We start from the raw sequence: 11,329 nt of genomic DNA, 5'->3' as shown, positions 1-11,329 counted from the left end.
TGTGTCCCATCAAGAAAATTCTTATTTTCTTGACAAAGGTATATTCTTTGCAATAAAATTAAGGTGTACAAGACAATGATCCACTAACACATGTGGTTAAAATGCTTATTTCTGAGTAGAGATATGTCACATAGTTTAAATTATTTTCTAAATTCCTCAGTATTTTCTATTTTTTCTACACCAATTATTCATTTATTAGTTGTATTTAAAAAAAAGAAAATAGTATCCACTTGGAAAACAGATTATCAGCTTTTTATAAAGTAAACTTTAATTTACCAACAATTCTACTCTGAGATATTTGCCTGAGAAGAGAGGGCAACTCATGACCAAATAAAGACCTGTATTTGAATGTCCACAGCAATTCACTTCACAATGTCCCCAGCGTAGAATGGCCCATTTGAATGAATAAGCCAACTATGATACATACTGAGTGGGATACTACTCAGCAATAAAAAGGAATGATCTACTGAGGGTGCAACACCATAACACCCACCAAAGAAGCCAGACACAAATGACAAACATACTGCATGTTTCTATTTGTGTGAACTTTGGAATAGCTGAAACTTATGAATGGTAGCAGAAAGTAGATCAGTGGTTTCCTGGGCAGGGGTGATATGGGTGATTTCTAAGAGACATGGGAAAATTTTGGGGTGTAATGAAATTATTCAATATCTTAATTGGGCTGGTGGTTACACTGCAGTATAGGTTTATCAAAACTCATTGAATTACACACTAAATAGTCTATTTTATTATATGTAAATTAAACCTTTATAAAGTTGAAAAATTAATTACTAAATAAGGTAAGAAGAACATCCTGGGAGGGTGCATTTGGTCATTATTAGTTGCTAAATTATCATAGCATGAATTAGTTGAGTGTGGATGAACCAATCAAATGTGGTCCAAGACAGGTAAGCTGTGCTCAGGATGGAGGTCAAGAAAGGAGAGTCAGTATGGAGATGCAAAGGGAATGGGTCAGTGTCATTGTCATAGGCAATCCTAGAAAACCAGACAGGTCAGAAGGAAAATGTAAGGCACACTGTAATTATGAAGAGAAGTCTGGAGATAAGAACTAAGACCTACAGTACATGGTATCATTTCCCACCTATATCTCCTCCACCTCACTAGTTCAGGGAAAGCAGGCTGGCTTAGCTTCCAGCTGCCAGAACCTTGTGTCTCTGTGGAAGTCTATAAGTGTACAGGACAAAAGTATAGGGGAATTAACACTCCTCCCTCGTAGGAACAGACCTAAAAAATGATTCATGGGGGTAGGGCAACTCAGAGGCACATGTCTACACTGTCTTCTACTGTTCCAAGAGGGACTGTGTCTCAGTTATCCATTTTGGTAGCCTGCTTGTCAGCATAGCCTGTGTGGGCCACCTTCCTTTCCCTGTTTCATTTTCCCACTTTCCTACTCCTTTATCCTGGGATCAGATAAATACTTACACCCACAACCTTGTCTTGGATCTGCTTCTGGGGAGCACATCACCAACTATGGCTTCTTTTGTCCTTTCTGGTGTCCCTGGAGACATGGCCTTGTGCAGTGACATGGGGGGCTGCTATGGATTGAATGATTATATCACCCCAAATTCATATGTTGAAACTTATTACCCCAAGGTGATGGTGTTAGGAGGTAGAGCCTTTGGGAAATGATTAGGTAATGAGGTTGAAGTCTTCAAGGAGGGAATTAGTGCACTTACCAAAGAGACCCCAGAGATTCCCTTTGTCTACTCTGCCATGTAAAACTACAGTGAAAAGACAGTCATCTAAGAACCAGAAATACAGTGCTCACCAGAAACCAAATCTGCTGGCACCATGATCATGGACTTCCAGCCTCCAGAACAGTGAGACCTGCCTTTCTGTTGTTTATTTCCACTCAGTCTATGGCACTTAATCACAGCCACCCAAATAGACTAAGAAGGGGTTTGCCACCACCTGTCAAAGATCATTGCTGTGACAGTCAATGTCTTCACTGTCTTCTGCTCTGACAACTGCTTCCCAGAAGCACTTCTTGTGGTTTAGAGACTTAAAGATCTCATGGCTTGGACCCATGGTTTAGAGGTCTATAACACCACAGGGTTTCCATGTGTCCAGCTAGAATGCTTCTTGTGGGGGTACTGGGAGATTCTGAGAGCCCTCTGTCCAGATAAAAATTGACTTCAGTTAGGTGCTGCTGTTAAGAATTATGAGCCTAAATATATTAGCAACATCCTTCAGAGTTGAATGTCTGCCAATATGAAATTGCTGAAATAGTGTGCAGCATTTAACAAATATGACAATGCAAAATACAACACAAAATGAAACAAAAGAAAACCTGAAGCTACCACATACCCAGCAATCATTAGCTAGTTCCCCTTCTCTTAGGTTGCAAAACCATAATGGCCTGAAAAATTTCATATGTGAGGACAGGACATCCTGCAGGAGTTCTTCTTGGGGTGACAGGTTACATTGCCTCTTGCATGTCAGCACATTCACACTCTAGATGTCAATATGTAATTTGTTTATCTTTGGTGGGGAGTCAGCAACATATATCTATGCATGCCAGATGTATTTCTCAATTGGTGTGTTCTAAAATAAAATTTCTAAAAAAATTAAACCAGGAGGACTGGAGTCTTGGCAGAAATCTCATGTGATATTGTTTACTGATTTGACTTCTCTGGAACACTTGATCTTTTCTCCTGCCCTCTCAGCCCCTACAGTGGCCTCATCACTGTGGCCAACCAGGCCATAACCTGCCTACCCCTTGGCCATCTCCACCTGGTGTGTGGGTACCTCAGTTCTTGTGGGCTCTTCACAGGGCTGTGGGAGGCTGAGCTACCTGCCCCTCTGGTGCTTCACACCCTGAAAGCAGTAGTTGAGCCCAAAGGGAGTTGGTCAGTACACATCCACCACCCTTGCCCATGGCTGGAGTAACAGTGAGGCTCAGGATTTGCAGTTGCTAAAGTTTTTCTAGGGATGAAGTTCATTGCTCATCTAATACTGTTGGCTTGCTAGCCTCCATCATTGGTCATTTCATCGCTACCTTGCCAGTGTGCCTGCATTTTCCAAAGAAACTGCTTGTTCAGAGTTCTAGACTGCATTTGGGGGAACCCAAAGCATGGCATACTGCTCTGATTTAGTTTCCTAAAGCAGATCTGAACATGTTACATCTGAGATCAAACACCTGAAGGGTTTTCCCACCACTTCTAGCAAAACAATAAAGCCCTTTTTTGTTGTTAGGACATTTGGTCACTTGTCCCCATGCTTCCATACCAACCTCACCTCACACCTTGTATCCTTGTGGCATTCCAGGTGCCCCTTGAACCTCTCCTGCTCCTGCCTGCCTCTGCACTCTGCATACTCTTTATGTCAACAAGTATGAATGATCTTAGCCTAGTGGACCAAACCCAAGGTCCATCTCTTATTATGTCCTCCTTTGATTTCCCCAAAGTTCCTGTTGGCTCTTCTGTGCTTCCAGGACTTTTAGAAGCCAAATGCACCACATGTTTTATGATGTTGTGTTACTGGGATCATGGCAAGCCCCCACCACCAATGACTTGTGGACTGGACTGAACTGTCTTTGTCCACCAGGACATGGTCTTATTCCTCATATACCTCGGGTGGCAACTAAAAGAGATGACTTTCTTTTTTTTTAAATCCTCACTTCAGAATATGTTGTTATTGATTTTAGAGAGACAGGAAGGGATAGAGAGATAAACATTGGTTGCTTCCTGTATAGACCCCGATTGATGATCTAACCCACAGCATGAGTATATACCCTCACTGGGAATCGCATTGGCAACTTTTCGGTGCACAGGATGATGCTCAATCAACTGAGCCACACCAACCAGGGTGATGGCATTTTATTTTAAAGGAACAATAAGTAAATTCACAGATGTGTGTCCTATTCTCCACGGAGATACTAGAGTGGCCATTTTACAACATTAACTCAAGTTCTGCCATTACTTACTTGATTGTGACTTGTCAGCACACTGACATATAACCAAATCCTATGAGGGGTGCCATGACCTGGTCTCTGCTCCATTCTCCACAGGCTTTCCCACTGCAGTCCTTGGTACTGCTCCACTGGACTTACCAACCTTCCTTCTGTTCTTACTGCACATTAGTCTCACCAGCTTTCAGGCTCATTGGACTCCTTGCCTTCCCATGAAGAAAGCCCTGTTCAGCACAGCTGGCTCCACCCTCACACTGTGTCAGAGGTCACTCTTTCCCTAGCCATTCTGGCCAGAAGGTGCCCACCTCAGTCTCCATGTGATATAAGTGCTAGAGCCCAACTGTTCCCTGTTTAATTGTTAGCTTGCTTGTCCTCAGTAGGTTAGAATGTAAGGCCCATGAGCATCAAGACTTTTCTTATCATCTTTGTGTGTCCATTCTTAGCACCCACCATAGTGCTGCTCTGGCACATGGAGGGTATTACCACCTGGATGCATGTTAGTTGCTGATTCTCAAAGCATTTATGCATCCAGAAGTAAAACATAATCACATTGACACGAGTACTGCACTCAAGTCCATTGTCTGACACCCTTAGGTAATGAGTAAAATGTTCCACACTGTTGAAGTTTAGGAACTTAAGTTCACTTGAAAAGTCAAGTGCAGTATTCAGATGTTCTAAAGCATATTAAAGGCGGACTTCTTCATGTTTAGGAAATAAGCACGCCAAGCAAATGCCAGTTTTCCTGAGCAATCAACTTCCAGCCCACAGCTTTAGCATTGTTTGTTGTGGGCTGGAGAAGGCTGGCTATTGCCTAGTCCCAACAAACTCTGGTTTCACAACCAATGAGCAGAGGCCCTCCAGAATCACCACCATGATAGGAGCTACTGGAACAATATGCGAGCACACCCCAGCAATGCCCTAACACCCCGTAACATTTCACATGGGACAAGCACCCCAGCCCTTCATCATCAAAGTCATTTTCTCCTCACTGGGAAGGGTCACATCAGGTTTTTACTGGTGAGAAATTTCATATCTCTTTTTCCTCAAAGACACAGAGTGCTGCAAATTAAATTAGAAAGCAATTTTTAAAAGCTACTCTTTGAAGCTAAGCATTATAGTGAGAAGAGACACAGAGGAAAGGACTGGAACAGAGGTGGAATAGGGAATAAAAATGAAAAAAAAACAGTGGAGGAAGAAGACAGAGAAGCAAGGAGAGAGGAAGAAGGAAGGAGAGAGAATGATGGAGGCTGGGATGGACCACATTTCTATTCCAGAGTAAAGGAAAAATCATGAGCCATAGCCACACAGACATTTGGCCAATTAGGATGGATAAAGAAATAATATTTGTTTATCAGATATTTCAGGAATGTGTGCTCTCATTCTCACAGCTGACAGCTTTTCCTTGGAAAATGTCCTAAAAAGACAGAACTAGCAGGGTTAGTTCTTCAGCCGCCGCCTAGGAGGGGACATGGACAATCTGCAAAGGAGACATTTCTGTAAGTCCCAATGCTGGGACATCAGCCACCAGCTCATAGGCAGAAACTCAACATGTTTGAGGTTGAGAGCCAGCTAGAGCTCTGGGAGGAGCCAATTGACTAGTTTGAGTTTTCTTTACCTCCCGTTTTTACTATTCTGCCACCAGACAGGCTTCAGAGAGCAGGAGGAAGGAAAAAGGAGTCCTGTCAAATGCATTTTTTGGATGACTAGACCTTGTGGTTTCTGGAGGTGATGTAGACTGTAATTTGCTTGAGTTCTTGCTCCTGCAGCCTGCATGTCAACTGGCTGCCACCACTCATCCTCCAGGTGCCCAACCCAAGTTAGAGGAAATTTTAGTATTCTTCAGGCAGTGCTCTCAGACCTTGTTACTCATCCAAATCTTCTGGATTAAATCTAGATGTCCTAGCTACACCCCAGACCCAAGAAATCAGAGTCTCTGAGGGGTGAGACCCAAGCATTTGCATTTTGTAAAGTTTGCCAGGTGATACAGACAAGGTTGATGGGCAGACAGGCTGTGACTCACGGCTTTGCAGAGAGAAAGAACTGAGATGGCTTTTCTAGGTCACCAACATATCCCTAGGTCCTGTTCACATCACTTCTCTATTGTTTCTCAAGTCTAACTGCCTTCCTCTTTGGATTTCCTGCTTTGCTCCTCCTGCCTAACAATGTCACCATCATTTACATACCTTCTCCCCCCAAGCTCAATAAACTTCAAAGTTCTCTCCTTGTTTTTAGGACAAAGACAAAACTGATGAGAATGCCGCCAGGCTCTGGCCTCCCTCATAGCCTCTCTCTGGTCCACTTTCTTTCTCCTATAGCTATAGTAACCTCATCTTTCAGTTTCTCAACTGTGCTAGCCTTGTCCAATTCACAGATTTGCACATGCTAACCTCCCTTCTCAAAACTCCTTTCCACCCCCAAAACCATTTTTTCTTCAGATTTTAGTGAAGCACAACCTCCTTCAAGAAGCATTCCCTGACCACCACTCCTGCAGTCACTCATAGGAGGCACTCCTCAACATGGGCCTCACAGCTTTTCTCACTGTATATGTGTGTGTGCATGCATATACATGTATGTGTGTGCATGTGTATGCATGCTTTCAAAAACACATATCTGGCTTTGTGACCAGCACCATCCCCTTGGCTGGCATCCCATTCTGAGAAAGCTGACACAGTATCTGTTTGTCTACCACTGTACTTTGCATGAAACCCAGCTAATGGTAGATGCTCAATAAATATGTGTTGAATAAAGAATGGATTCTTCTATCTGGATATGTCAGGTCTCCCATTTCCAAGCATTTTATTTTGGACACCTCCTATTGCCCACAGGGCTCTCACATGTCTTTATATAGCATCCTTTGGGCTGCTGGCCTGGAGTATGGTGAGCTTCTGGAGCTCCTCTTGGGGCCCGCCATCAGATCTGTGGCTCCTTCTCTGGGATGTCCTCCTTGGACTCAGCCTTTGTCTTTGAATGTTAGGTCTACTTTTGTAAAACTGTCAAATATATAATTGCATGTCAAACTGGGGTGTAACAATGCTTGGCCATAAAGGATATGAGGCTTGTCAATGGGCACAGAGGTGATTCCAAAGGGAGAAGACAAAGCATGTGCACTGTGATTCCATTTGTATTTCAAAGCCTTGCTGCAGAGGAAACAAGCCATACCTGGCAGTGCAGCCACCACAGGCTGGACACTTGCTGGCCTTCTGATGCCCACTCTGATTCTCTCACAGGGGAATACCTGGGTTCTACATGATCAGCTAATGCTGCCCCTCCTCTTCCTCCTCCTCCAAGGCCTTCCTCACCTTCTGGAAGAGAGAAGATCCTCCCTCCTTGCCTTCTTCCTACAGAAGTCTCCAGATTCTTACCAGGTGATTTCCCAGGACTCCATGAAGTCTAGCCAGCATGGGGCACAGTCCCCTACCTCTGGGAGTCAGGAAGTAAGTGAAGCAGTTTCTCAGGGCCTTTGTTGTTCTAGTCTCATACTTCCCAGGCTGTCCTAGCAGAGTAAAGGAGGGGCCTGTCAGGAGCTTTCAGAGGGACAGTGTCCTGAAGGGAATTTTTCATCAGTGGCTCTGTACCCTGTTGCACAAGTAGGGCTCCTCTGAGCTGGGTGACAAAATGCCTCTCCAGCACTACTTCTGGTATTAGTCCTGGACCCTGACCAAGCCCCTCTGTCCCAAGAATGGACCAAGGTCCACCTGGATTACACATCTGTCTGTGGGTGGCAGAGGCCAGGAGCAATCTGAGGCTCAAGGAGAGACCCCAATCTATTCTCCATGTTTGCCATGACATGGGGGAAGGAGACGCAGTAGCCCAGGTGACCACATGTTAGTTAACAAATACTGTTGAGTACCTATGACATTCCAGCCACAGAGTTAGGCACTGAGTGAATCAAAATGTTCAGGCCTATCTTTCATGTACCATGCTATCTGGGGGTGCCCAGATATTCATTACAAATATGATGAATATAATAAAAAACAAAAAAGGTGCGTTGAGAGAATAACTTGGGATTCTACCACCTCAGAGGTTGGGAGGCTGGTCAATGAAACCCTCTTTCATTTGAAGGCAAAATGCCAGGGCTTGACCTCACTTGTCCCAAAATTAACCCTCTGTTCCAGCTGTCCCTTTAGCAAATGTCCTGGCTTCACTCGCCCTGCAGAGCAATGTGTCCACCTTTCAAGCCTACCTTAAGACCTTTTTCTGCTGTGAAGCCACCTCTTTAATCCACTCCACACTCCTGCAGTCATTTCAGTCAAGGGAGACTCCTTTCACTCAATTATTACCATCTCTGGAACTCTTTTCTGGTGACATCACGCATGTTACTCTGCTTTCTACACATTGGGTGTGAATTACTTGAGGAAGGGTATTCTATGTTGGAGGGATATCTCAGGATTACTCAGGCCCTTATTTATCTGTTGGGCTCCTGCTATATGCCAGCCCAGTGCAGGGTCCCCAGGGTAACATGGGTGAGCCAAGATAGGGTTAAATTTGCACAACTTTTATTAAGGGAACTGCCTGTGTGAGAGAAAATGTGGAGGGACAGCTGGGTTTCATCATCTCAGCCTGGGGTTAAGGAAGGCTAGGTCCGCCAAAGGCAAACATCTGCCCTAATGTTGCATGTTTGCACAGACATTTCCTGTGCTCGTACTCACATGCCAGTATTGCTCAAGACTTCCAACTGCTCGGTCATAGCATATTCACCCTCTGTTGGAATCCCTGTAACCTGAAAACAATGTAAGTCTCTGTTTTGTCAGATACCAGGCTCGGGGCTGTGGAGGGTCCCTTGCTTCAGCATAGGGTATCAGGAACTAGAGAAGGCACCTATGTCTCTATACTCACCTCATTCACTTTCCCTCAACCATTTCTTCTCCCATATCTGCTAAGGTGCCTTCAGGCAGGGGTGGCACAGGCAGGGGTGACACAAAGGCAGCCTAACAGCCTGATGACACTTATTTAGTGGCACAGGGTCCTCCATGAATTTCCACAGGCAAAGACCCTGGAGTGTCCCATCCCACAACCCTGAGACCTGTGAAAATGCACGGTGAAAGCTCAGGATCGTATAGCTCTCAGTGTCTCAGGGAGGTCCTCGAGGATGACACAGCCCCAGAAAAGGAGACTCTGTGCGGGAAGGGTCTGCCGGTGAGTGGAAGACACCTGGGTTGGTACGCGTGAGCACTGACTTTTCTTTGCAGAAATCTAAAGAGCTTGCCAAGGAAGTGCTATGGCAACAAGATTTATTTACATAAAAAATTACATTTCTAAATTGCATCCTCCTGCTCTTCTTTTCCGAAGGCGTTGCCTCAGAAGGAGACTTTTGAATGTTACTCAGCCTCATCTCTTGCTTGCTCCCCAGGAGGGCTCTGTGTTGGGTGGTCTGGTTTGGGATGCAGAGACTGTGGAGATGACAGAGAAAGATAAACTTGGGTGAGCAGGAAGACAGGAAGGGAAGGAGAGACTTGCTTCTTGCATCAGCATCTGAGCCTTCCTCTGTTTTGAAAAAATTAGGTAATAGACAAAGAGGAGAGACAACTTCTCAGCCAAAGAAAAATGCTGATAGAGGCAAACAAGGGATTAAAATAGGACAGTAATCAGAATTTTGCCATTTAAGGTGACAGGTTACAGAATTCTGGAGACACAAGAGAATCAGATCAGATTTATAGGAGTGCTGCCCTGGTTTTTAAATTGAATCCCCTTTGGAATTCTTCTAGACACTTGAGTAAAAATTGAAATAAACTTTTTGTACTTTTTTGGGAGGTACTGTGCTTATTTCACTGGGCCATATGAAGCACCCATTTATACAAACAGACAAACAATATAGAAATGTAGCTCAGAAATTTACTTTTAAGAAAACAGCTGAGCCTGGCCAGTGTGGCTCAGTGGTTGAGCATCGACCCATGCATCAAGAGGTCACTGGTTCAATTCCCAGTCAGGGCACATGCTCAGGTTGTGGGCCCAAACCCCAATGGGGGCATCCAAGAGGTGGCCAATTGATGTTCTCTATCATTCATGTTTCTGTCTCTCTCTCTCCCTCTCCATTCTTCTCTCTCTAAAAATCAATAAAAAAAAGTGTTTAGAAAACAGCTTGGAGTATTCATTACAACATGTAGATACATTCAATCCATTGTTTATTCACCTATTAAGCACCCATATCTATCTCAAGATAATTAAAATTCAGTTTTATTCAATTATTTGACTAATTTATTTTTCCTCCTAGGCAAAGGCATCTGTACTCCAGCTACCTTCAAATGTCATGCTGTCTAGGCTGAGGAGGTAAGTCTCCTCTCTGCTTTAAATTCCATAATGAACCTGCTGCGGGGGGGGGGGGGGGGATATGCAAAGAGATACTCTTTTCCTCATCTGCTGCAAACAGCTCCAAAGTATATCCAGCCTTTTCAAATTAAAGCTGCTTTCCAGGGACCCTGTCAGCTCTGGGTGAGATGAATGCACACTAGTATTGCAAAACTTCCTGGCATTTGCAGACAGAACATCTATCGATGCAGCTGACAGCTGACATGCCAGGAAAAGTAAAACCAATGACAAGATGTATGAACTCCCTTTGGGTGCCTAATTATCCAGAGGAAAAGCCAACAATGGGGACTGTAAATTATCCTTGGAAAATAATAATAAAAGTGGCTGTCCCTCCCTCTGTCCCCAGGCCAGGCCTCCTCACCCTACCCCAGCCTGCTGCTCTCCTAGGCCTGGTTGTTCCCTAGGCCAGGAGTGGCCTCCTTCTACATAACCCCTCCCAGCACACTGCCCACACTTCCTTGGTATTTCCCTTCTTTAAATGAGGCCTCAACCCCTTCCTGTTTTTCTGATCACTAAGGACTCCAACCCAGGGAAGAAAAATGTTATACTAAACCCTTTTCTTTGTTTTCACTCACGATACACACCTTAGCACTAGATCCAATGCATGAGGGGAATAATTTTCTCAGTGTTTAAAAGATGGGGTGCAGTGTGCCAAAGACTCATTTTAGCACTTGTCTTCAAAAGATCTCAGGATACACTGGGACCCTAGTCTTTCAGTCCATGTTAACTTCACAGGGTGCAGAGATGGCTGTGTCTAGAACAATGTAGCAGGTAATCACCATAATCCAAGATTTAGTCATGTTTAAGTAGAGAACAATTTCATGACTTCCAACGTCAGATATTAAAATAAAATAGGTTGAAAAAAATAATAAAATGTGATTTATATTTTTAGGTTATGTTCTGCCTTTAAAACACAATATATTGCTATAGGAAAATTTTGGACATTAATGCAATGTACTTGTCCCCCATTTTTGGACAGCATTGCTATGTGTTTTCCCAAAATGTTGGCACCAGTGCAATGCCAGTTTTCCAGAATTATTTCCGTGCCTGGTAGAGAATTACAATAGCTAATTTCTCACCCAGAGACACAGC

At 44.0% G+C, this 11,329-nt stretch overlaps 1 long non-coding RNA gene across 2 annotated transcripts in view; it reads left to right on the top strand.

Annotated features, from left to right (window-relative positions):
* Window positions 1-8,603: 8,603 nt before the first annotated feature.
* Window positions 8,604-11,329, top strand: part of LOC118618259 — a 113,906-nt gene continuing 111,180 nt past the window's right edge. For both annotated transcript variants that reach the window (XR_004957026.1, XR_004957027.1), the window contains exons 1-2: window positions 8,604-9,067; window positions 10,143-10,198. This is a non-coding gene — a long non-coding RNA (uncharacterized LOC118618259). The remainder of the gene's footprint in view (window positions 9,068-10,142; window positions 10,199-11,329) is intronic.

Source organism: Molossus molossus, unplaced genomic scaffold (genome assembly GCF_014108415.1).
Source record: "Molossus molossus isolate mMolMol1 unplaced genomic scaffold, mMolMol1.p scaffold_m16_p_6, whole genome shotgun sequence".
Taxonomy (NCBI): domain Eukaryota; kingdom Metazoa; phylum Chordata; class Mammalia; order Chiroptera; family Molossidae; genus Molossus; species Molossus molossus.
Note: the sequence above shows the minus strand (reverse complement) of the source record. Positions and strands in the feature narration are given on the sequence as shown.